Here is a 25,363-nt window from a genome sequence, read left to right on the forward strand (position 1 = left end):
ATAAACATACGTGTTCATGTGTCTTTACAGCAGCATGATTTATAATCCTTTGGGTATACACCCAGTAACGGGATGGCTGGGTCAAATGGTATTTCTAGTTCTAGATCCTTGAGGAATCGCCACACTGTCTTCCACAATGGTTGAACTAGTTTACAGTCCCACCAACAGTGTATAAGTGTTCCTATTTCTCCACATCCTCTCCAGCACCTATTGTTTCCTGACTTTTTAATGATTGCCATTCTAAATGGCGTGAAATGGTATCTCATTGTGGTTTTAACTTGCATTTCTCTGATGGCCAGTAATGATGTGTATTTTTTCAATGTGTCTGTTGGCTGTATAAATATCTTCTTTTGAGAAGTGTCTGTTCATGTCCTTTGCCCACTTTTTGATGGGGTTGTTTTTTCTTATAAATTTGATTAAGTTCTTTGTAGATTCTGGATATTAGCCCTTTGTCAGATGGATAGATTGCAAAAACTTTCTCCCGTTCTGTAGGTTGCCTGTTCACTCTGATGGTAGTTTCTTTTGCTGTGCAGAAGCTCATTAGTATAATTAGATCCCATTTGTCAATTTTGACTTTTGTTGCCATTGCTTTTGGTGTTTTAGACATGAAGTCCTTGCCCATGCCTATGTCCTGAATGGTATTGCCTAGGTTTTCTTCTAGGGTTTGTATGGTTCTAGGTCTAACATTTAAGTCTTTAATCCATTTTGAATTAATTTTTGTATGAGGTAAAAGGAAGAGATCCAGTTTCAGCTTTCTACTTATGGCTACCCAGTTTTCCCAGCATCATTTATTAAACAGGAAATCCTTTCCTCATTTCTTGTTTTTGTCAGGTTTGTCAAAGATCAGGTGGTTGTAGATGTGTGGTATTATTTCTGAGGGCTCTGTTCTGTTCCATTGGTCTATAAACTGCGTCAACTAATGAGCCAAATAACCAGCTAACATCATAATGACAGAATCAAATTCACAAATAACAATATTAACCTTAAATATTAATGGGCTAAATGCTCCAATTAAAAGACACAGACTGGTAAATCGGATAAAGAGTCAAGACCCGTCACTGTGCTGTATTCAGGAGACCCATCTCACGTGCAGAGACACACATAGGCTCAAAATAAAGGGATAGAGGAAGATCTACCAAGCATATGGAAAACATAAAAAGGCAGGGGTCACAACCCTAGTCTCTGATAAAACAGACTTTAAATCAACAAAGATCAAAAGAGACAAAGAAGGCCATTACATAATGGTAAAAGGATCAATTCAACAACAAGAGCTAACTATCCTAAATATATATGCACCCAATACAGGAGCACCCAGATTCATAAAGTCCTTAGAGACCTACAAAAAGACTTAGACTCCCACACCATAATAATGGGAGACTTTAACACCCCACTGTCAACATTAGACAGATCAATGAAACAGAAAGTTAACAAGGATATCCAGGAATTGAACTCAACTCAGCTCTGCACCAAGCAGACCTAATAGACATCTCCACCCCAAATCAACAGAATATGTATATTCTTCTCAGCACCACACTGCACTTATTCCAAAATCGACCACATAGTTGGAAGTAAAGCACTCCTCAACAAATGTCAAAGAACAGAAATTATAACAAACTGTCTCTCAGACCACAGTGCAATCAAACTAGAACTCAGGATTAAGAAACTCACTCAAAATCACTCAACTACATGGAAACTGAACAACTTGCTCCTGAATGACTACTGGGTATATAATGAATTGAAGGCAGAAATAAAAATGTTCTTTGAAACCAATGAGAACAAAGATACAACATACCAGAATCTCTGGGACACATTTAAAGCAGTATGTAGAGGGAAATTTATAGCACTAACTGCCCAGAAGGGAAAGCAGGAAAGATCTAAAATTGACACCCTAACATCACAATTAAAAGAACTAAAGAAGCAAGAGCAAACACATTCAAAAGCTAGCAGAAGGCAAGAAATAACTAAGATCAGAGCAGAACTGAAGGAGATAGAGACACAAAAAACCCTTCAAAAAATCAATGGATCCAGGAGCTGGTTTTTTGAAAAGATCAACAAAATTGATAGACTGCTAGCAAGACTAATAAAAAAGAACAGAGAAGAATCAAATAGACACAATACAAAATGATAAGGGAGATATAACCATCGATCCCACAGAAATACAAACTACCATCAGAGGATACTATAAACACCTCTACGCAAATAAACTAGAAAATCTAGAAGAAATGGATACATTCTTGGAGACATACACCCTCCCAAGACTAAACCAGGAAGAAGTTGAATCCCTGAATAGACCAATAGCAGGCTCTGAAATTGAGGCAGTAATTAATAGCCTACTAGCCAAAAAAAAGTCCAGGAACAGATGGATTCACAGCTGAATTCTACCAGAGGTACAAGGAGGAGCTGGTACCATTCCTTCTGAAACTATTCCAATCAATAGAAAAAGAGGGAATCCTCCCTAACTCATTTTATGAGGCTAACATCATCCTGATGCCAAAGCCTGGCAGAGACACAACAAAAAAGAGAATTTTAGACCAATATCTCTGATGAACATCAATGCAAAAATCCTCAATAAAATACTAGCAAACCGAATCCAGCAGCACATCAAAAAGCTTATCCACCAGGATCAAGTGGGCTTCATCCCTGGGATGCAAGGCTGGTTCCACATATGCAAATCAATAAATGTAATCCAGCATATAAACAGAACCAAAGACAAAGACCACATGATTATCTCAATAGATGCAGAAAAGGCCTTTGACAAAATTCAACAGCCATTCATGCTAAAAACCCTCAATAAATTCGGTATTGATGAAACATATCTCAAAATAATAAGAGCTATTTATGACAAACCCACAGCCAATATCATACTGAGTGGGCAAAAACTCGAAGCATTCCCTTTGAAAACTGGCACAAGGCAGGGATGCCCTCTCTCATCTATTCAACATAGTGTTGGAAGTTCTGGCCAGGACAATCAGGCAGGAGAAAGAAATAAAGGGTATTCAATTAGGAAAAGAGGAAGTTAAATTGTTCCTGTTTGCGGATGCCATGATTGTCTATTTAGAAAACCCCATCGTCTCAGCCCAAAATCTCCTTAAGCTGATGAGTAACTTCAGCAAAGTCTCAGGATACAAAATCAATGTGCAAAAATCACAAGTATTCTTATACACCAGTAACAGACAAACTGAGAGCCAAATCATGAGTGAACTCCCATTCACAATTGCTTCAAAGAGAATAAAATACCTAGGAATCCAACTTACAGGGGATGTAAAGGACCTCTTCAAGGAGAACTACAAACCACTGCTCAGTGAAATAAAAGAGGACACAAACAAATGGAAGAACATTCCATGCTCATGGATAGGGAGAATCAATATTGTGAAAAAGGCCATACTGCCCAAGGTAATTTATAGATTCAATGCCATCCCCATTAAGCTACCAATGACTTTCTTCACAGAATTGGAAAAAACTACTTTAAAGTTCATATGGAACCAAAAAGAGCCCGCATTGTCAAGACAATCCTAAGCCAAAAGAACAAAGCTGGAGGCATCATGCTACCTGACTTCAAACTATACTACAAGGCTCCAGTAACCAAAACAGCATGGTACTGGTACCAAAACAGAGATGTCAGCTAAATTAACCTAATATTTGAGATTGAAATAATAACTTATCTAAAATCAAATTTATGGGGCATAGGATTCCTAAATTACTGTTGACTCTCTCTTGAGGTTCAAAGTGGCATTGGGGAACAGGGCTTTTTCCATTCCAGGAGAATCATCAACATTGTCGTAGGAAAGATGTTTACTGTAATACAAATGGGTATATCTTTTACAACATGCATTCTCAACACAGGTGGTAGGATCCATCAAGAGGATGACAATTTGCACATGGGGAAGGAAATAAAAATTTAGCTTTTATGTGTTGCGCACAGATTACATACAATACATAATATGTAGTATTATGACATACTATATATATAGTATTAAAATTTCACGGGGAAATGATCAGAAAAAAATCTAAAAAGTCTCCTTAAAGCTCCTTACTGTTTTACATTTACATAAACTAGGGTATGTATAGTGTCTCATGATGTTGTGCAATATGGTGGCCCTGGGTGGAACAGGCGATCTGTAATTTTCCTGCTTCCCTTGAATTGGATAATGTTATATATCACCTCTCTATGGCATGTCTGTTTCCTTCAGTGACACCTAAATAGCGACTGTACTCTTTTCCTTATTCCTTTAAAAGAAATACAAAAAATCCATCAGTCTCCTTCAGTCTGCTCCTTGATTCATAGACACAAGGGCTCAGCACTGAATAAAAATTAAAATACATTATTTTCTTCATGAAGCCCTTCCTAGTCTCCTTAATCAGAAGTGAGTTCTCCCATCTCAACCACCTAGCAATTACTTTTAGACCTCAAAAATTCTACCTCTTAATTATTATATATCTTTCTTAGCTTTCTCGCAATGGCCTAAACTTCCTAGTGTCAGAAACCATCTATTATTCATTTACGAATAGCCTCTGCTATGTTTTATACAATGCCTTAACACCGTAATGATCTACTTCATATAAATCTGGAGGTGGGGTTGAGAAGAGGAGGGGTTGGGAGTAAATCTTTTAATACAAATTTTAAGACTACTCAAATTTGAGAGGAATAATGACTCCTGAAAAGATTCTATTAAAATGTAATCATTCTGTTAGGGAAAGAATAATGTATGTTCATTCATAATAAAACTAATTCAAGTTCATTTTAGCCATAAATTATAAAAGGAAGAATAAAATTTAAAAGTGAGACAGGTCAACACACGTATGTGCATACTTCTTCCAAGAGAATCAGGAAGCTACACAGGGAGACATGGGTAGTGTTGTCTGAGCAGGCCTTCACATGGCACTGTGGGCAACTGCAAGGGGAATGGAGCCCAGCTCTGGGCTGTGCCATATTGGCCAATCTTTAGTCTGTATTATTTTGATCTGCCTCTAATACCTATCATATTTCAGTTCTGTTTCCCTCTACCTTGCTTCCGCAAAAGTGTGTAATCTTTAGAAATCAGTTCTCATTTATTTTCAAATTAATTCATTTAAACATACTAATGGAGTACCTTACACATGTCAGGTGATATATGAGGCATGAGGAGTTACATAGAAGTATAAGACATATTCTCTGCTTTCAGGAGGACTTTATGGAAGAAATGGCTTTGAAGTTGGCTTTGAAGAACAAGTGGGATAGTTAGATTAGAAAAGGAAAGAGAGGAAAGGCATTTCAGGCCAGGTAGCAGCATGTGAAAGAGCATGGATTCAGAGACTTGAATTGTCATGTTCAGAATACTAAATTGACAGTACATGTGAACCATAGGGCAAGTGGGAGGAGAAGTAGTATTTCTAACAATTCAGGTAGGACTTATTCTCTGCTAGCTGCCTGATAAAAACCTGCCTTTTCAAGTTCTTCATTTCTAGTGAATCTGTCTCCTCTGCTCTAATCCTAAACATGGCCTGTTTCCTAATCCTAATTAAGTGGCATTTGGTATCTCAGGGGAGAAAAGTCATCTCTTTTGTACTAATAACTACTATAGTTAATTAGCTTATAAAGATAACGCATGCCTAATTACATCCAATATAGCCTACACTCAATTAATTATTGAAACAAATATTTGGGGGCATATACTCAGCATCAGAAATAGTGTAATCATTAAGCCTGTAGACTTAAGAATTGAACAAATTATTTACCAATTGTAACTCTCACTTCTACTTTTAAAATGAGAAGAACTCTGTCTTATCAGATAGCTTTTGAAAACTGAGATAAATTATTTAATGCATTTGTCTTGGTTGCTTTCATTTGCCATCTCCCCTCTCGACTCTGTCCCATTCAATCTTTGTCCTTCTTCAAACTACTCTGTGCCTCAAGACTGATCCCTACCCACTTTATGGCATTAGATTCAATCCTCTTTTATTCTGACTCGTAGCCTTTACTCCACAATGCCAGTTTTCACTGGGCCACAGAATCACTATTCTGCCTCTTGTCCTTCAGGCTTAAGTGTCAGAATTAATGGCTTTCACTCCTTTGTAGCTCCTGGGAACTTCAGTATCTATTTTTGGTTTTCTTATCTTTGCCCAGTTCTCTGTAAATAGTCCCTTCACTAATGACCCTTGAGTTAAAACCATCTGAGTAAACTGTGTTTCTCGTAGGATCTTGACTGATGAGTAATGTGATCAACAGTGTGCATCTAGCACATAGCTTGTATTAACTAAATCTTAGCTATTTTTCGCTTTATGCATTTTTTAGCCTTGTTTGGTGGGTGTCTTTCTTGTGCTAAGTTCATAAAATTATAATTAATTAAATGTATTTCATTCTGTCTCAACCACACAAGTTACTCTGATTTGTGGATCAAAGGCAAACATCCATCAATCTATGACTTAAGCCAAAAAGGCAATGAGCATTTGAGTGGAAGACCTTTTTCCCACATCTGAGCCAACTGAGAAATAGAATCTTAAATCAAAGATCAAAATATCAGCTTTTAAGTAAATAATTTGCTTTACCCTTTAAGGTAAACTTTTATTTATTTATGATCATGAGATTCACTTCAGTTGTTACATGTAGCAGTTCTTTATATTAACTGTATTTATTCGTTCTACCTTTGATGGACATTTGGATTCTTGCATGTGGGGGCTTTTATTAATACAGCTATGAGTATTTTTGCATACAAATCTATGTATATTTCTGTTGGGAATGGAATTGCTGGCTCAAAAGTATGAATATATTATGCTTTAACTCTGCTCAACAGGTTTTCACAGTGATTATGTCAACGTATGAAAGTTGTAATTGTTCCACATCCTCACTAACATTTGGAATTGTCACTCTGTTCCATTGTAATCATCCTAGTGGGTATCTACTGGTATCTCATTGTGGTTTTTTTTTCCTTGAGTGCATGTGTATACATGCAGGATGTACATATGTGTGTACATGTATCATTGTGGTTTTAATTTGCTTTTCTGTAATGACTGTCATACATGTTGTCTTACTTATCTACTGCTGTATAACAAATCATCTCAAAAGTTAGAAGTTTAGACACTAATCATTTCACTATCTCACAGATTCTGGAGATCAAGATTTCAGGAATGGCTCAGTTGGGCAGCACTGACTTGGGGTCTCTCATGTATTTGCAGTTTGATGGTGGCTGGAGCAGCTGAGGCATGGCCAGGCATCTCTTTCTCCATGTAGTCCAGGGTCTTTGTTTGGGCTCCCTCAAGCCTGGTGACTATAGAGCAATCAGACTATTTTCATGGTGGCTGAAGGCCTCAAGAGAGAGTATTCTAGTGAACAAAATTGAATATATATTGCCTCTTTTTCCAACACTGTATGTTTTGATTCAACTGTCCAAAATAATTTTAAAAGCTCAAGAGAAGGAAAGCCTAATGTATTTACTCATATTTTTGCTTCTTACCTTCCTGATGTTTCGAGATTGCTTCTTTTTTATGTCCAAAAGTTTAGAGAATTTCCTTTAGGCATTCTTGACAAGTAGGTCTGTTAGTAGCAAGTTGTTTTGCTTTTTATATGTCTGAGAAAGTCTTTGTTTCCCTTTTATTTCTGAGGGATTATTTTACCAGATATAAAATTCAGAGTGGATTGTTTTTCTTTTATGCACTTGAAAAAGGTTATGCCATTTCCTTCTGGCCTCCTTGATTTTTTATGAGAAATCAGCTGTCATTCAAACTGTTTATCCACCATATGTAAGGTGTCATTTCTTTCTTGCTGCTTTCAAGAGGTTTTCTTTGTCTTTACTTTTCAAGTTTGATTATGATGCATCCTGGCATTGATTTCTATGGGCTTATCCTTTTTGGGCTATGCTCAGCTTCTTAGGCCTGTATCTTTATATCTTTCACCAAATTTGAATGCTTTTTCAGCCTTATCCTCTTTCTCTTTCTAGAACTCTCTTTCTAGAACTTTTATGTCAGATCTTTTGTTATAATCCTACAAGTCCCTGAGGTTCTGTTTTGGTTTTTGTTGTTCTAGTTTATTTTTTCTCTGTTGTTCAGATTGATTAATTTCTATTGTTCTATCTCCAAATTCTGATTTTTCCTGTATCTTTGTCACTCTTCTCTTGAACCCATCCAGTGAGCCTTCATTTCATTTATTCTGTTTTTAGTTCTAAAGTTCCCATTTGGTTCATCTTTATTTCTTCTATTACTTTGCAGAGACTTTCCATTATTTCACGTGTTTAAAACATTTGTAACTTCTCATTAAAGCTGCCTTAAAATCCTTGTTGAGGTAGTTATAATATCTGCATCATCTTGGTGTTGGCACTTATTGATAGTCTTGTCTTATAAGATATTCCTAGTTCTTGGTATAATTTTTTATTGAAACCTGGGCATTTGGTTATTATGTTATGAGATAATGGATCTTACTGCTATTTTCTGTTTATCAGGTCTGCTCTTATACCACAACAACAGGGGAAGTCAGGGACACCACACTGCTACTACCAGGTTGATGTGAAAGTTCAGGTTAAACACTTAGCCTTCTTTGACACTCCAGGGCAGGGCTAGGAATGTTTTATTATTGTTGAGTGGCAGTGGGATTCCAGGATCTCAATTAGACCTCCACTGATACCACACTTGCTGGGAAGGAGAAGAACACCTTGTTTCTGGTCCCCATGTGGCCTCCACTCACAGAATGGGAGGAGGGAAGAGAAAAGCCTTGTTACCCACTGACTGGTGGTGAAGCGTCAGGCTTCTGACTTGTCCTCCTCTGACACAAAAAGGGCAAGAGCTGCTTTGTTGCCACTGAGTAGGAGGTGGAAGTTCAGGATCTCCACATGGCCTTCGGTGATACCATAGGGTGGCGGGGCTCATTACTCCTGGGTGGTGATAAAATTACCAGTTCCCTACCTTATCTTTGTTGATAACTGGGCTGGATTGGGAGGCAAGGGGTGCTTCATTATAATCTTATTAAGTATAGTCTAGGCTTCTACCTGGACTTCGAGAATGGAGGTTTTTGTAGGGTCACCATTTTTCCGTGTTGTTTGAGGTAGGGTAATGCTATCTAAAAGCTTTCTGTCTTAGGTTGCCTCTGTCCTGGTACTTCAGCTAGATAGAACTGGTTTTTTTCTTTTTTTACCTGCTCCTATTGATGTTTCCAGGTTGCCAACTTCTCCATCTCCAAGTCTGAGATAAATGTGGCAAGAAGAAAACCAGGAAACTTACTGTCATTTTATTCTTTGGGTCCAAAGGTCCCTGCAGCTCTTCTTTATCTCTTACTTTTTCATTGTCTTCTTCCGTTTGTTTTACACTTAAGGTCCAGAAGTTTTCAGAATAATTAGTGAGAGGAATAGGGAGAAGTGAGTCTATTTTATGTTGGGAGAAGTGAGTCTATTTTATGTTGGTCAATCAAGCTTATTTTTGGTGGCAAAAAAAATGTCCGTTGCCTGCATGCTAGGTCTAAATGTGCTTTTTGCTGCTTCTCCCCTGTACTGAATTTACCTATCTAGTCGGGTATAGAGCATCTCAACAGTCCAGGTATTCCAGAAGGGAAAAAAGGAAAGACTATATGTAATCTATAGAGTGCATAGATTCTTAGAGCCAGTGGTGATCCTCCCCTGGTGAACTTCATCCATTCAGATAAGGCCTTCCTTCTGTGGGTGACAGGAGAGAGGGCAGAATATTTTCTCCTAATACTTTCAAGAGAGTAGTAGCCCCTATTTTATAGTCAGATGCCCATGGAGTGAGGGAGGGAATTGTTCCTCCTACAATCAGGAATTGAGGGGCGGGCAGGGACACGGGAGTGAGGGGAAAACTTAATTTGCATGTTGACTTAGTTTGCATGTTGCCTCAACATGTAAGTGCTTTCTGGAAGCACGTAACTATCACCTGAAACAAAGATGAAAGCAGAACTTACAAAAAGAAATGGCTTCAAGCTCAATACTGCAAAAGTCCACAAGGCTGCCTGATGCTCTTCTTTAAAAAGCTAAAGCTATCTTGCACTTGTGCCTTTTGTAGGTAAGAAAGTGCACATTTTTAAACACCCTAAGTGGGCTGGAATTCTTGAGTTTCCCTCTGGCCTATATTTTTAAATAACCTTTCAACATTATTTCAGGAAAACACTTACTGAATTTCTGCATCATCTTTTCTGTCTGTATTTGCAGTTACATACAGGACATATGCATTCTAACCGTATTGATCCAACCAGCCCATAAAAAGAGACAAATTTTTTTGTTTCCTTGTTTTACAAAGTTGAGTAAGTGTGACAGAGCTGATCAAATATAGAAATGTAATGCTTACAACTGTGCTTGGTTGTAAAATCTTCTGATGCCTTGGCTCTGTGTTCATTATCAATTGCAGCACTATTGAATAAAATGTAAAACTCTCAAATACATTTATTCTTTATTGGGATAAAAAAAAATCAATGTTTCACGTCTGAAAACTCATGACAATAGCAAACAACTTATTTCATTGAAGAAGCAAAAATATGTGATTTTTTTCCCTTAGTATTCCAAACATTGACAATTTATTCTTATCCAGCAGCATCAGTTTAAGGTCTTCATATAATACTTAATATTAATTATTTAATCTCTTCATATAATATCCTTATTTGTACCATATATTGCTTCTGGTAACCTTTCACACTGATTTGATTGTTCAGTTTCCACATTAATTTGTATCATAGTAAATAAAGGCATCAAACAAAAAAAAGTAATTTTAAATTATACAAAAAATCTGAATATGCTTGTAGGAATAAAAATTCATTATCTAGTAGAAGTAAATAAAATAGAAAGCTAAAGTATTTCATTATTCAATTCCCAACTTCTATAATATTATTTTCTTCTCTGGCTGTAACCCTTGTTAATAATTTGCTCTATATGCCTTCAGAACCACACACAGGTATATATGTATATGTGCATATATGCATATGTATGTATATATTATACTCACACATGCATATACACATTTTATAAAATATCACTGTAATTAATGAATGGTTATGCAACCTGCTTTTTTCATTTAAGTACAGGACATAGAAATCTAATTCTTTTAAACAATTGGATGGTATTATTTAAAAAAAAAAAAACTATTCCTCTATTGCTAAATGTTTAGGTTGTATTTAATTTTCTTTCTTTTTTTTCTTTTTTTCTTTTTTTTTACTTGAGATGGTGTCTCGCTCTTGTCGCCCAGGCTGGAGTGCAGTGGTGCAATCTTGGCTCACTGCAACCTCCGGCTCACTGCAACCTCCGCCTCTAGGGTTCAAGCAATTCTCCTGCCTCAGCCTCCTGAGCAGCTGAGATTACAGTTTTCTGCCACTACATCCAGCTAATTTTTGTACTTTTAGTAGAGACAGGGTTTCACCATATTGGCCAGGCTAGTCTTGAACTCCTGACCTCAGGTGATCCGTCCGAGCTGACCTCGCAAAGTGCTGGGATTACAGGCCTGAGCCACCATGCCTGGTCAATGTTTTGTTTTTATTCATCCAATCATTCCATGGTTTTTATTGATTTATTTTTATATCCAAATCTCCACTAGGTGCTCAGATCTCCAAGAGCTCAGATTCAAATATGGGAAATTGAAAAAAAAAAAAAAAGAAGTAAATCAACAATGATGTAATTACAACTTTTGTTCAATGCCATGAAGTAAACAAAGAGGAAATCGAGATAATGAGAGATCCACGTTAGATAGAGTGTTCAGGAGAAACTTCTAGAAGAAGTGGTATTTGAGATCCAAAGAACAAAGACACACCCTTCTGAAAAGGGGAGGAAAGAGTCTTTAAAGCATGGGGTAGCATATGCAGATGTGCCATAGCAGGAGCTTGGCATGTTCAAAAAAATGAAAGCCAGCCCATGGTCTAAGAGGTGCTGAGAGAGGCAGAGTGCGGCAGCTGTTGCATGGGAACCAGATGGTGCAGCACCTTGTACACCACAGTAAGATGTTTCGATCATATCTTACATGAAATGAAAAGCCACCAAGCAGTGAATTGATACAACGTAATGTATTTTTAAAGAAGATTTTTGGCTGCTATTTAGAAAATGAACTAGAAGCAGGCAAGAGGGAAAAACAGAAAGGGTGATTAAATTCCACCAAAAAATGATGAAAAACTGGATTAGAATGATGCAAATAGAAATGAAGAGAAATGTATGAATTTGAGGTATACTTTGCAGTTAAAAATTGTGTTAGAGTTGATGAACTACAGTAGTTAACTTTTCCAACTCAGCAATATGGACTTCTCATTCAACTTAGAGTCGGCTTTTCCAACTCAGCAAGACTCCAAATTATGGAAATCTCAGCCTCAGGCAGAGAGTATTAGCCAGCTGTATTTCATTCCACCTCTGTTTGCAGTTAGGTTCACCAAGTTTACTAGAGGATTGTACCATGGCTCAGGAGCATATTTTTGAGAACTGCGACAAAATAAATAATTGAAGCTTTGTTCATTTGCAATAAGATCACATATGAGTCCCAGGTCACCAAGTTTCCATATAAATATAAGGCATTTATATAAAAAACTCATATTTTTAATTTTAAAAAATTGTAATAAAATGCACATAACATAAAAAAACATAAAATTTACCATTTCAACCATTTGTAAGCATACAGTTCAGTGATCACATTCACATTGCTGTGAACCATTACTACCATTCATTTTCAAAACTATTTTCACCTTACAAAATCAAAACTTCTTATCTATTTTACAATAATTCCCCATTCTCTCTTCCCCCAGCTCCTGGCAACCAACATTGCACTTCCTGTCTCTATTATTTTGGCTAACCTAAATATCTTATACGAAGGTGGAATCATTACGGTATTTGGCTTATTTTACCTAGCACAGTATTTTCAAAGTTCATCCACGTGGTAGCATGTTTCAGAATCTTCTTCCTTTTTAAGGTTGAATAATTCCACTGTGTGTACCACAATTTGTTTATCCTTTCATCTATAGATGGATACTAGGGTTGATTCTACCATTTGGCTATTGTGAATAATATTGTTATGAACATAGGTGTACAAGTATCTCTTAGAGATACTGCTTTCAATTATTTTGGATAAAAGCCTCTTATGTTTTATATTGATCTTTCTTTACTGATAAATTCACATTTTTATACTGCCTAATGCATGGTATCAAATTAGAAATAATGAAAATGAGGGGCCAAAACTGTTTCTGGTGACAGCGTAATGTCATAGAAATGTGTACAGAATGTAGTCATTGCAGCCCAGGTAAAAGTTTAGGTCCAATTCTTTGTAGCTTTTTGATCTTGGGGAAGTTAATTTTTTTGAATCTCGATTTTCTCATCTATAAAATGGGACAATGATGCCTTCTCAACGTATCAGAAAGCTGTTGTAAGGATCACATGGGCAAATGTAATCATAGTACTTTATAAAACTTCAAAGCAAAATGTAAATATAATATTAGATAATAGATAAGCAGCTCTTTGCATCTGAAAACTGCCCAGTGACCATCATTAAGGTTTCTTTTTGTCTTGTTTTAAACATATTTAGCAAGTTATAACTCACATACAGTATACTGCACATGTTTAAAGTGTACAATTTGTTAAGTTTTAGCATGTGTATATGCCTATGAAACCATAATTACAGTCAAGATGAGGAACATACTCATCACCTCCAAAAGTTTCATCTCCTTCCTAACCTTAGTGTGTTCCTCCCCATCCCACAATCATCACTAGGCAATTGATAAACTACTTTCTATCTCTATAGATTTGTTTGCATTTTCTGAAACTTTATTCAAATGGAAATATTCAGTACATACTCATTTGTTTGACAGCACAGGATTGCAATGCCCTAGTTCCCTCTCTTACTCATTAGATGATGTTTTATGACCCCATCTGACCCTGTGGACTTCCTCATGAAAGAAAACCAAGGAGAAAAGGACCTAGAACCCCAATAGGGACTAAGTATTCAAGCATTGTTAAGTATTTATGCCATACAGCTAAGGTGTAAGAACACCTGAATCATTTTAAGAGCCTGCTACTTTGAGATTAAGTAAGGGTAGAAAAAGAGATAAACTGATAAAAGAGCAAATGTGAAGGTATAAGAATGTTCACTGAAACTTGAAATAGTAAAAATAACTGAAAAGAATTTAAGTGCTCATTAATAATTGACTGATTAAATAGCAAGTAACAACCACATAAAAATGTGCTCTGCATTCACTGCCATTAAAAGATATGGCTAAAGATGTAGAATGCATCCTGGAGGAACAACCACCCAGATGTTGACAGCGGCTCTTTTTATGCCTGGATAATGAGATTGGTGGTGGCAGTGATTATATTGAAAAGGGATCTTTCTCTCCTGTGGCACTTGAATTTTTTACAAAAATCAGTATTTTATTTGAAAACAGGAAGATTACTTTAACAAAAAATAGTCCCTGAAAAGCATGAGCAAATGCTATCATACTAGCCAGATCTACTCTTAGGCATTAAATTTAAAAACACAACCATAGATAAATGTTTGCAAGGGATTATATATATAAATATTAACAATAAATGTCTCTGGATGATGAGATCAAGTGTTGTCTTTACTCTTTAAATTTCTGTATGATTAACAGTTGAATCCTAACCCTGTATCAGTGATAATAAAAATGCCTTTCATTTTGAAAGTAAAAGAGAAGGAAAAAGCACGCTAATCTGCATTCAAGTCCATAATGTAAAAAAAGAACAGTCCTATATTTTTGGATTGTGGTAAAGGAAAAAATGTTAACTACTTCTGGTATAATAATGGATGTGTCTATGTCTCAAGCTTATATTTCTATTTGGTATTAAAGAGTTTCTAAATATAATGGTTATTTTCGTCACAGAAATGCCAGCAATTATTACACTGTAGGAAATCAATATCAAACTCTCTAATTACTGCACTAAGAAACTCATTCATTGTAATGAATTTGCTAGTGTTACTGAAGAACTAGTGAATGTAATAATAGTATCTATTCATATCAGTTGTTGATTCTCAACTGCCGAGCCATTTAAGGATATAGAGCAAAAGAAGATAATTTTTAAAAGACGTTACAAGTACAAATAACCATTCTCTATTTTATGTAAACCCATAAAAGGATTTTTTAACATATTGAACATGGGAAGACATCATAAAATAAATGAAAATACTCTTCTGGGGTGAAGAATCTGAAAAAGTATAAGACTAAATCAATCCTTTGCCTCAATCTTTCTGAGGATGTATACAATTTTCAGTCATTTTTTGGTAGAGACAAAATTAAACGGTGGCAACAAAAAAAATTTCCAGTACTAAATGAGAGTTCTGATGAGAAGTCAGTGAAGCTGGCTGGGCTTCTGGGTCGGGTGAGGATTGGAGAACTTTTCTATCTAGCTAAAGATTTGTAAATGCACCAATCAGCACTCTGTAAAAACGCACCAATCAGTGCTGTGTCTAACTAAAGGTTTGTAAACACACCAATCAGCACTCTGTAAAAACGCACCAATCAGCGATCTGTGTCTAAAGGTTTGTGAATGCACCAATCAGCACTCTGTAAAATGGACCAATCAGTACTCTGTAAAATGTACCAATCAGCAGGATGCGGGCGGGGCCAAATACCATAATAAAAGCTGGCCACCCCTGCCCACATCAGCAACCTACTTGGGTCCCCTTCCATGCTGTGGAAGCTTTGTTCTTTCGCTTTTCCTAATGAATCTTGCTGCTGCTCACTCTTTGAGTCTGCACTACTTTTATGAGCAGTAACACACACCACGAGGGTCTGCGGCTTCATTCCTGAAGTCAGCGAGACCACAAACCCACCAGAAGGAAGAAACTCCAGACATATCTGAACATCTGAAGGAACAAACTCCAGACACACCATCTTTAAGAACCATAACACTCACCACGTGGGTCCGCCACTGCATTCTTGAAGTCGGCCAGAACTAGAACCCACAAGAAGTAACCAATTCCAGACACACTGAGATATCTAAAAAATATTATCTTCAAAGACTGGGACCATCTCTTAATCACCCTGAAATCTCATCTTCTAGCTAGTAGATAACTGTTAAATTACTAAATAAATGAATTGTGGAATTACCGATTAAATATTTAATCTGCCAAATAGGTTATTATGGTGGGGTAGTGATAATATTATCACTTAGTAGTGCCAATAATATTAAAGTGTTCACCCTTCAAAATACTCTAATTAAACTTCCATTATTTCTATTCTACTAAAATCACTTTTGCCCTGGCCATCGGTTTGTCAGATCCAGTGGTCCTTACTGTATTGTTTAACAGTGTTTGGTAGACTAGATTGCGCTTTCCTTCCTGAAATTCTTTGTTTGCTTCTTTGACACAACATTGACCCTTCCTTTCTCACTTTCCTTTCTCAGTCTCCTCCATTGGCATCTCCTCATCCAATTAATCTGTAAATGTTAGTGGGCTGCAGCAACCAAGCTTGACCCCTTTCCCTATTTTTCTCTTTTCTCTTTTGTCACACTCCCTTGATCTCAACTATATACTGATGGTGTCTATATACACACTCCAGCTCTGATCTCTCCCTGTTTCTAAATTCGGGTGGCTGTCTATTTGGCATCCCTAGCTAGATTTCTGATACGTATTTCAAACTTAAAATGTCCCAAAGAAAACTCTGGATTTCTGACTCTGACCCCAACCCAAACTTTCCTTACTGCCAGTAAATAGTATAACCTTCCACCCACTTTCTTGAGCCATAAAACATAAGACTTATCTTTGATTCTTTTCTTTTCCTCATTATCTTAATACAAGCCCACCTTCAGTTCATATTGAAATTGAAGACATATACTAAGTCCTCGCTTGCCTCTCTGCCTTCCAACTATTATTTTTGTTCAAGCAATCATATTTCCCCTACGCTAAAACAAAATTCTCCTAATTGATGAATTCTTTTTCCAGTCTTTCCAGCCACCTACATCCCAATCTATCTTCCACAAATAATCACATTTCAATAATATGAATTAGATACTGTTGCTCTGCTTAAAACCGCTGTTGATTTTCCACTTCATGTATAGTAAAATAAGTGATTTTTACCAACGCTCACAAGTTCGAATATGATCTTGTTTCTCCCTACCTTCTCAGCCTCATCTTTTTGAATTACTGCCTTTACTAGGCTCTGTAGACCCACTGGATAACTGTTCATTATGTTTTCCAAGACTAATTTCATCATAGATTCTTTGCATTCACCATTTCTGTGTAGAAAATGTTTTCTCCTTTTATGAGAGGCCTCTGTCTTAGAGCTTAGATACAATATTCTCAAAGAGCCTTTCTCTAATTATCCCACCAAAAGTTCCTTCTCTTTCCAGTTATTCTTTATCACATTCCATAGCTTTGGTTTATATTCATATTACTTTTAGCTTATATTCATATATTATTGAAAATTATCACATTTATTCATTACATATTTATTATCTAGCTCTAAGACTACAATGAAAACTTCAGGAGAACCAGAATTCTAACACAAACTCATCCTCCATTTCTATTTAAATAGGTGGACTTTATCATATTTATTTACCAGATAGTTTCATCCGAAGGAGATAAGAAAAAGATCTATGAACACTGTGAAAAGAAAAACTTCAGTCGAATTAAAATTAAAGGAGTTTAACTGAGCAATGAATGATTTATGAATCGGGCAACCCCCAGAATCACAGCAGATTCAAAGACACTCCAGCATAGCCATATATGGTGGAAGAAGATTTATAGATTAAGAAAAGGGAAATGATGTACAGAAATGGAAAGTGAGGTGCAGACAGCTGGATTGGTTACAGGTTGGCATTTGCCTTATTTGAACACAGTGTAGACACTCAGCAGTCTATGAATGGTTGAAGTACTGCCACTGCAATTGGCCAAGACTCAGCTATTATTACATGGGCATATTCCTAAGGTAGGTTTTCAATCTTGTCTACCTATTAAGCTCAGTTGCAGTTTATCCACTAGGACTCAAATATAGAAGTACGGAGTTCTTCTCAGGCCATGTTTAGCTTGCTTTAACAAAACTCACTCATTTATTCATCCAACATTTATTTATGGCCACGCACTATGCTAGGCACTGAGAATGTGGTAGTGAACAAACTGATTTAACTCTGGGTACTGTGAGAAATAGGATAATTTAAATGGAGACAGGCAGGAAAGTCTACAATAAAATATCATTTTGGCTTAGATCTAAAAAATAACTAGGAGTCAGGAATAAGTAGACTTATAGATCAGGATACCAATAAAATAATTACTGGGGCTTTAAAAAATCTTATGGCAAATTTCATATTAAAAGCTATCAGAAAGTAATTATAAGTCATACAAATTGAAAGTGATGAAGTATTCATTTTAATTAATTGAATTTCTTAATCTTAATCTTAGTGGTTTTGCTTTCAAGGTACCATCACTGTGATCTTCCCACTGGAATTTATCACACACTCCATACAATATGTTCTCGCGTTGTAGACACTTACAACACCACAGAGTCTGCCAGATTCTATTGCCTTAATTGCAGGGCTGCTTCAACCATTACCTGGTTCTGTTTCAGAGACATTCCTATCTGAGTCCCACTCAAAGATGATTGTTTGTTGCTGTTGTTTTACACTTACAGTATTTGAGCCTGAGTGGTATTCCAGAGTAGGTGTAAAATCTGCTACGTTCGTTACCCAAAGAGGGTTGCCAAGCATTGTGTTTCCTCCTTTTTGGTAGAGGATGCACTGTGCAATAACTTGTTTTTACTTTTAGAGGGGATGTTCACTATGCCCCTAACAATTGGACTCTTAAAAATTTTACAGATGTAGCAAGCATTGAATCTTTGTAGAATTATCTCCTACCCTCTGGAGAGCTATAAAATTTTAAAAAGTAAGGGTATTAAGAAGAGGAAAATAATAATTTTAAAAACCATTTAGTTAAATGGAAAATTTGTTATGTTAACATAGTCATTAAATTATCAGAGTATAAAATGACATGTTGATTACAACTCTAAAATATGATGTATTAAGGCAAACACTAGATGGCAAAACAAGGCTAATAGATTATTTATGGAGGGTAATTATGGTTATTTTTCTCCTTAATACTTCTTTAATTTTTTCTAAAGTTATAAAAGAAAGTATGTTCCTGCGTATCTCTGGCAAAAAGACAGCAAGGACCTCACCCACCAAGTTTTGTGAATCGCTTTCTTGTTCAGTTGTTCCGTATATCTTTTGCTTATGTCTTGCTTGACCAATTCAGAGTATTTGTCCTTCCTCTATTAATTTGTAGTAATGTGATAGCACTTTACTTATTCTATCATTTCTGACTGGCCAATGGTTTGTTTCATGAAAATAGTTGCGTATCCTTTTGGGGAAATGGTTAAGATTTAGAGAGTTGTGGAGAAAAGAACTTTTTCATTTTCTATCTCTTTGTTTTTTGTACCCACCCTAAATCTCTGTCAAGTGTCTATATTCAAGTGTCAAAACCACTTTATCATCTTTGATTTGCCAGAGATTTCTTTTTGCATGTGATGCTAATAGTTTAATGCATCCTATAATTTGATCTCCAGGTGCTGAAGATATTAGTTGTGTGAATTGACCCTGTAGCATTTGCCCTGGGAGGATCCTCCCAGACAGTCTGAGACCATAAGGAGAGGCTGGAGCACAAGTTGAAGGAATTAATTATTGCAGATAACCCTTAAGTGACCCCAACGGTGTTCATCCATCAAATGAGTCCTATAGTCAGATTGTTAGCTCGCTAGCCCAGCACCTGTGATCGTGGGATGATGATGTTATAAGAATTACCTGATTACATAGTAAGTGCTGAATAATGACCTGGAACCTCCTGGCTGTGAGACATATGGAACTTAAAGATGACAAACTATAAAACTTAACACAATGAATTACATAAACTGTAAGACATTTTCGATTTCTAGAATTCTCCTAGAATCAGGACCACTCTCTCCCTGAGACTGGAAATAGCTGCAGACTTTTGGGAAATGGAAAAGGGAAGCTGGGCCAGACGGGCCTATTGTTTACAGCTCTGAGTTGAGACTGCTTATTGCTGATTCTGCCCAGGTCTGGGTACCTTGAATTTTCAAGACCTCGTCTTTATTTCTCAACAAATGAGGAGAAAAGGAAAAGTTTTTAAATAGGAGCATCTATTGTTACAAGCGCTATGTCAAATACAAATGTTATGTTATTTCATTTTCACCACATTCCTGTTTGGCATCATAACCTCCGTGTCGGCAGTAAAAGTTTTAGACTTACGTGGACTAAATAGCTTACTCAATAAGTGCAGGGCTGGAATTTAAACTCAGATTCCTCTGACTTTAAGTCTGCTCATTTCACTTCTTATGTCCCCTTCCATAGCAATTACCCGGTAATATCACCTCTGCTCATTCTCCCTGTGCTCCAGGGACTTAGTACCTGCCACAGTCCCCAATTCCTATTAGAGGCTGGATTTCTTTCCTTATACTCAGTTCTTAGATGTTCTACCCTAAACCCAGATCTTTCTGTTGCTAGTTCAACACTCAGAGTTGGCTAATGGCCTGCACCTTAGATCATGATCAGTCATTTGCTTCATTTGTTCTTAGATAGCTAACATTTGTGGTTATGTGTAAGGGTTAAGTTTATTTGTCAATTTGGCTGGGTTAGAAGATACAGTTATTTACTCAAACACGAAGCTAGGTGCTGCTGGGAATGTCTCTTGTAGGTGTTGTTAACATACGCAATCAGCTACCTTTAAGTAAAGGAGACTGTCCTTCATAATGTGGCCATCATATAATCAGTTGAAGATCTTAAGAATTAAAACTGAGGTTTTCTGAAGAAGTCCTGCCTTAAGACTGCAATGTCAACTTCCACAATTTTCCAGCCTGGCGACCTGCCCTGCAGATTTCAGATTCAGGACTACAACATCAACTCCTGCCTGAGTTTCTACCTGACCTGCCCCTTTCGTACTTGTCAGCCAATTGCATGAGCCAATTTCATAAAATAAAATGCTTTATATATTAATAGAATTTTATGTATATAATTTTAATGTATATAATTTATAAATAAGTATATACAATGTACAATTAGTTCTGTTGGTTGTGTTTCTCTAGAGAACTCTGGCTGGTACAGCACGGAACTTTTATAACATTATTTCCTGGTGTCTTATGTATGACATTGACTTTAACCCCATATTCAGACTTCCTATTTTGACACAATCAAGACAATCTATTTGGACCTCCAGCCCTCTTTGTTCTGATTAATTCCACGAAGACATATAATGATGCAACCCACTTAGAACTAATGGCCTCCTGTCCCAAGATAGCCTGTGTCTTTGTGTATGTCATATTAAGTATTGGATTTGATGCCTGTCAAAATAGGCACATTAAAAAGCAGAAGAGACAAATGTCAATGTGCTGATTAGTTAATAGACAATCTGTTGATAAACCCATGTTTGAAGCATTTCAGAAAAGTTAAAAGGTCGTAAATCTATAAAATTCATGGACATCTATGTGGCAGTGATTTGTTTGTGCACAAAGAAAACATACTTAACTAGTTTAAGAAACTTAATTGAAGCATCACTCCTCCTTGTTATTCATCATATTTTATGAGAACTCCAAAACAATTTACAATACATCATTCAAGTAAAAAGGTTAATTAAGCTAGGTTATCAGCAAAATACTGTCATGGTGTTAAGAATTATTCATTATATTTTTAGCCTACAAAACCACTAGACTCTGCTATATTGTAACCAAATGCTCATTTTCTGGAGATTGTTAGAGCAGTGTGTCTTGTGGTTTGATTAACTCCTTCAATCACGCTTTTATACATCAAATATTTATTGAGGACTTTTGTTGTAAACACTGTGCTATGATCTAGGACTGCAACAACCAAGGCAGGAACCTGGGTCTTCCTCTAAGAACTAGGCTAAATGACAGGTGAGTGTTAAGAAAGAGGATAGCGAGCTTTAGTGGCATGTGAGAGGGCAACCAAACCCTACACTAGGGGAGTAAGAACTAAGCTAGGAACTAATAGAAGAGTAAGACTGGTGAAGAGGGAGAGATGTTTGCTCTAGGAAGAGACACACTAACTTTGTGAAGAATGAGAGAGCTCCCGGTGTGTTCGAGAAAGAAAGAGATACACCTGGAGCATATAAAGCAGGGAAGGGAGATGGAGGTGGGGAGAGTGAGCAGCAAAAATGAAGTTGAAGACATTATTAGAAACAAAGCTTTTATAAACCGAAAGAGTGTGGATTTGAGTCTGATGATGATCTAGACTCTGGAGCCTTGCATCTCAAAGTAGACCAGGAACAACAGTATAGAAGCTTGTTCTGTGATCAAAACCCACCCCAGGATTATATAGTAGCTAGTTGCCTAGCTACTATATAATCAGAACTGGCATTTCATAAGATCCTCAGATACTTCATATACATATTAACCTTGGAAAAGCACTGATCTAGAGCCACTGAACAACTTTAATTGGGACACAATAAAAGGGATGCTTCATCTAATTCATCTCTTGCTGTGGGTTCTGGTCTGACCTAGAACTTTGCTTCTCAGGAACTTACCTGGTAGCTAGCTGTTGGCTACTTCTCACACCTCATCTGCTGTCACTCTCTTCTCTTTCTGTTGTAGCCACACCTGTCCCGGCAGGGGATCTTTTCAAGTTGCTCCTGGAAATAGGAAGCATGTTTTAGCCTCTGTGACTTTGCCTTCACTCTGGATTCTGCCTTCATAGTTTTGCTCTAGATCACTGAATGACTTGTTTCCTCACTTCATGCCAGACTGTACCCAAATGTCACCTCTTCAGAAAGGCCCCTGAGACCTCCCTATCTAAAATAACTGTGTGGTCTCCCACTCACCTTTCCCTTGCTTAATTTTTATTGTAACCTATATTAGTACACGACATTATTTTATGCACTTTTTTTCTAAATACTGTAGTTGCTTATTTGTTATTGTTGAACTCTGCTACTACAATAGAAGTCATGAAGGCAGGGACTTTTCTCTCATGTTTATGGCTATTTTGCCAGCAGCTGGTTACTCAATAGATATTTGTAGAGTGAATGGATGATTGAATTAAAGGATTAGTGAAAGCAGAAAGAAACATCAAATGCATAAAGCTTGGAGCTGCCTACCACTGACCACCACCCACCACTACACACACATTTACCCTGTAGTGCAACTGAACTAAAACCTCTTAAGTCTAATAGCACAGCAGGACCTTGCCCCAGATTTATATAATTTCCTGACAGAAGAAATTTTCTGACATTCAATAAGTATTGCAGAAATCTTGGTATTAAGGCAAATTTCCATATTTACTGGAAGATCTAGGGATTTTAGGGTCAAGAAAAACTGACAAGTCTTAGAGAATAGCAATAGAAAGTTTTGTGTAGTGGTAGTATGGAGCTTTAAGGAGTTGGATGGGCTATGAGCAGCATTGTATAATTTACCAGGAGATAGTTTACAGTTTAACATTTCCCCCCATCACCAAATTTCAATAACACTCAAAAGTCTTTGTGTTCATGTATCAGTTGTACAACAGCTTCCTATGGGTAGTGGTCACTGTATTGGACAAGCTCAGAATTATAGGATATTTCCATCATCGCAGACAGCACTCTTCCAGACTTTTTTCCATCAAGTACTGTAGATATCCTGGGGTGGGATGTTTGAAAGAACTTAATGAAAATCTGAATGTTTATAGCAGTGGAGGCAGGAAGGTACCAGGGTGTCTGCTGAATTTGTGAGAGCCTTCAACGTCGTTCACAGCACTGGTCTGAAAGTTCCTACAATGTCAGTGCTACTGACTTTCAGTGAAGGAAAGAGTCAGAGAAGGACTGATGTGTCTGAGAATATGGGAATGTTCTACGTGCCTCCAACGCTGGATAGTAGAGATGCACTTGGCGTGCAGCATAGAAGAGATGCCTCCAGTGTCTGTAGATCTGAATTTCTAAAACATTGACTGGGAGATGCAAATGTGTCAGATGTGCTAGATGAGGTTCTGACAGTGGGGAGAGGGTATTCAATGAGATGAGACGAGTACTCGTTGTTGAAGGAAGAGAGTCAGCCTTACCTAGGCCTCTGAGGGTTTTTTGTGTTGTTTTGGTTTTGGCCATTGTTTTTGTTTTCTTCTTTTTAACATGAAAAGAGTTTAAATTGATGATCTCTAAGATTCTTTTCTGCCCTGATATCCTGGTTCTTCAAGAGCTAGACTGCCTGCACCTCTCAGGGATTCCCATGTTTATGCATGTTAGTGAACTTCTTACTTAAGATAAATGCAAAGTAGGTATACTCAAGATATTTGGATAATGCAGAACTAAATATTTAAATCAGCATCTTCAAGAAATAACTTCCAAAAATTATATATTGTTAAAACAAAAAACAATTTGGTTTTAAGAAGTTAGCCGTTCCATATATAAGGAACTTGGAAGTCATCCATTTATCCTAACAAATAAAAAGCTGAACAGACTGAAAAAAATCAACAACCCTTCTTAGATCCATAAGAAAGGTGAGAACACAGGGTAAACCACTGCCCCCAAGATTGGAGAGGGACAGACAGGCAAATATAGTCATGACTTACCGGAGAAGAAACTCGAGAGGAAACCGCCGCAGGAACCAGTGCTAGGGTAGGAAAATCTGAACTGTAATTGGCAAATTGCTGGAGGCTCATTGTGAACAAGTCAGAGTTAAAAACTCCAAGGGGACCTAGTCAATGGGGTCTCCCCATACTTTGGTTTTACCTCCAGGAGCTCTATCAGGGCTCTCACAGTAAATATTAGGGGAAAATCCCTTTGAGCTTCCAGCAGAGGGAGGGGAAAAGCAACCATTTTGAAATACACCAAAGCACTCAGCTGTTAACAATGTCTGCTCTCAGGAGAAACTATTTAACCAGAGCTTAACCTACTGGGGTTTTATTGGACCCTAACTTACCTGGGGAAGAGAAATGCCCAATTCCATCCAACTCAGCTATCCTGACCCACCTAAATGGGAAGGAACTGAGCAGCACTTGTGGAGATCACAGTCCAGAGGCATAGGCTAGCTAAAAATAAAAGACTTAGACCTAATGATAGGGCCAGAGAAGACTTCCTCTTCCCCCACACCTTATCACTGTGTTACTAAGGCTCATTTACAACAGTCCATTTTACTCAATACATTATGTCCAGCTATCAAGAGAAAAATAAAGACATACTAAAGGCAAAAAATAAAATGTGAAGAGGCAGAGCAAGCCTTAGAACTAAACATCATAGAGATGTTGGAACGATCACGTTAGAGTAGGTAGTTAGACAGACATGAGCAGAGCAGGAGAGGGCCCCCAAGGAATGTCAGGTGACCCTCAGGTGATCATCAGATGGTTGTTTAACCATCTCGCTAAAATAATAATTGGTCACAGCCGTGCCCAGGAAAGACCATCTCCCAAAAGATAGAAAACATCTGAAGGTAGTGATCACCAGCTTCCCAATAAGATCTCAGGAGTCAGGTGGATGGGCTTCAGCGTGCACACTA

General features: G+C 37.2%; 1 long non-coding RNA gene across 1 annotated transcript in view; it reads right to left on the bottom strand.

The window, feature by feature from the left end:
• The window catches only part of LOC139358183 (uncharacterized), an 88,146-nt gene that overhangs the window by 57,928 nt on the left and 4,855 nt on the right, over positions 1–25,363 (bottom strand). Inside the window, exon 2 of the long non-coding RNA XR_011612757.1 lies at positions 22,432–22,536. This is a non-coding gene — a long non-coding RNA (uncharacterized lncRNA). The remainder of the gene's footprint in view (positions 1–22,431; positions 22,537–25,363) is intronic.

This window comes from Macaca nemestrina, chromosome 14 (assembly GCF_043159975.1).
Source record: "Macaca nemestrina isolate mMacNem1 chromosome 14, mMacNem.hap1, whole genome shotgun sequence".
Taxonomy (NCBI): domain Eukaryota; kingdom Metazoa; phylum Chordata; class Mammalia; order Primates; family Cercopithecidae; genus Macaca; species Macaca nemestrina.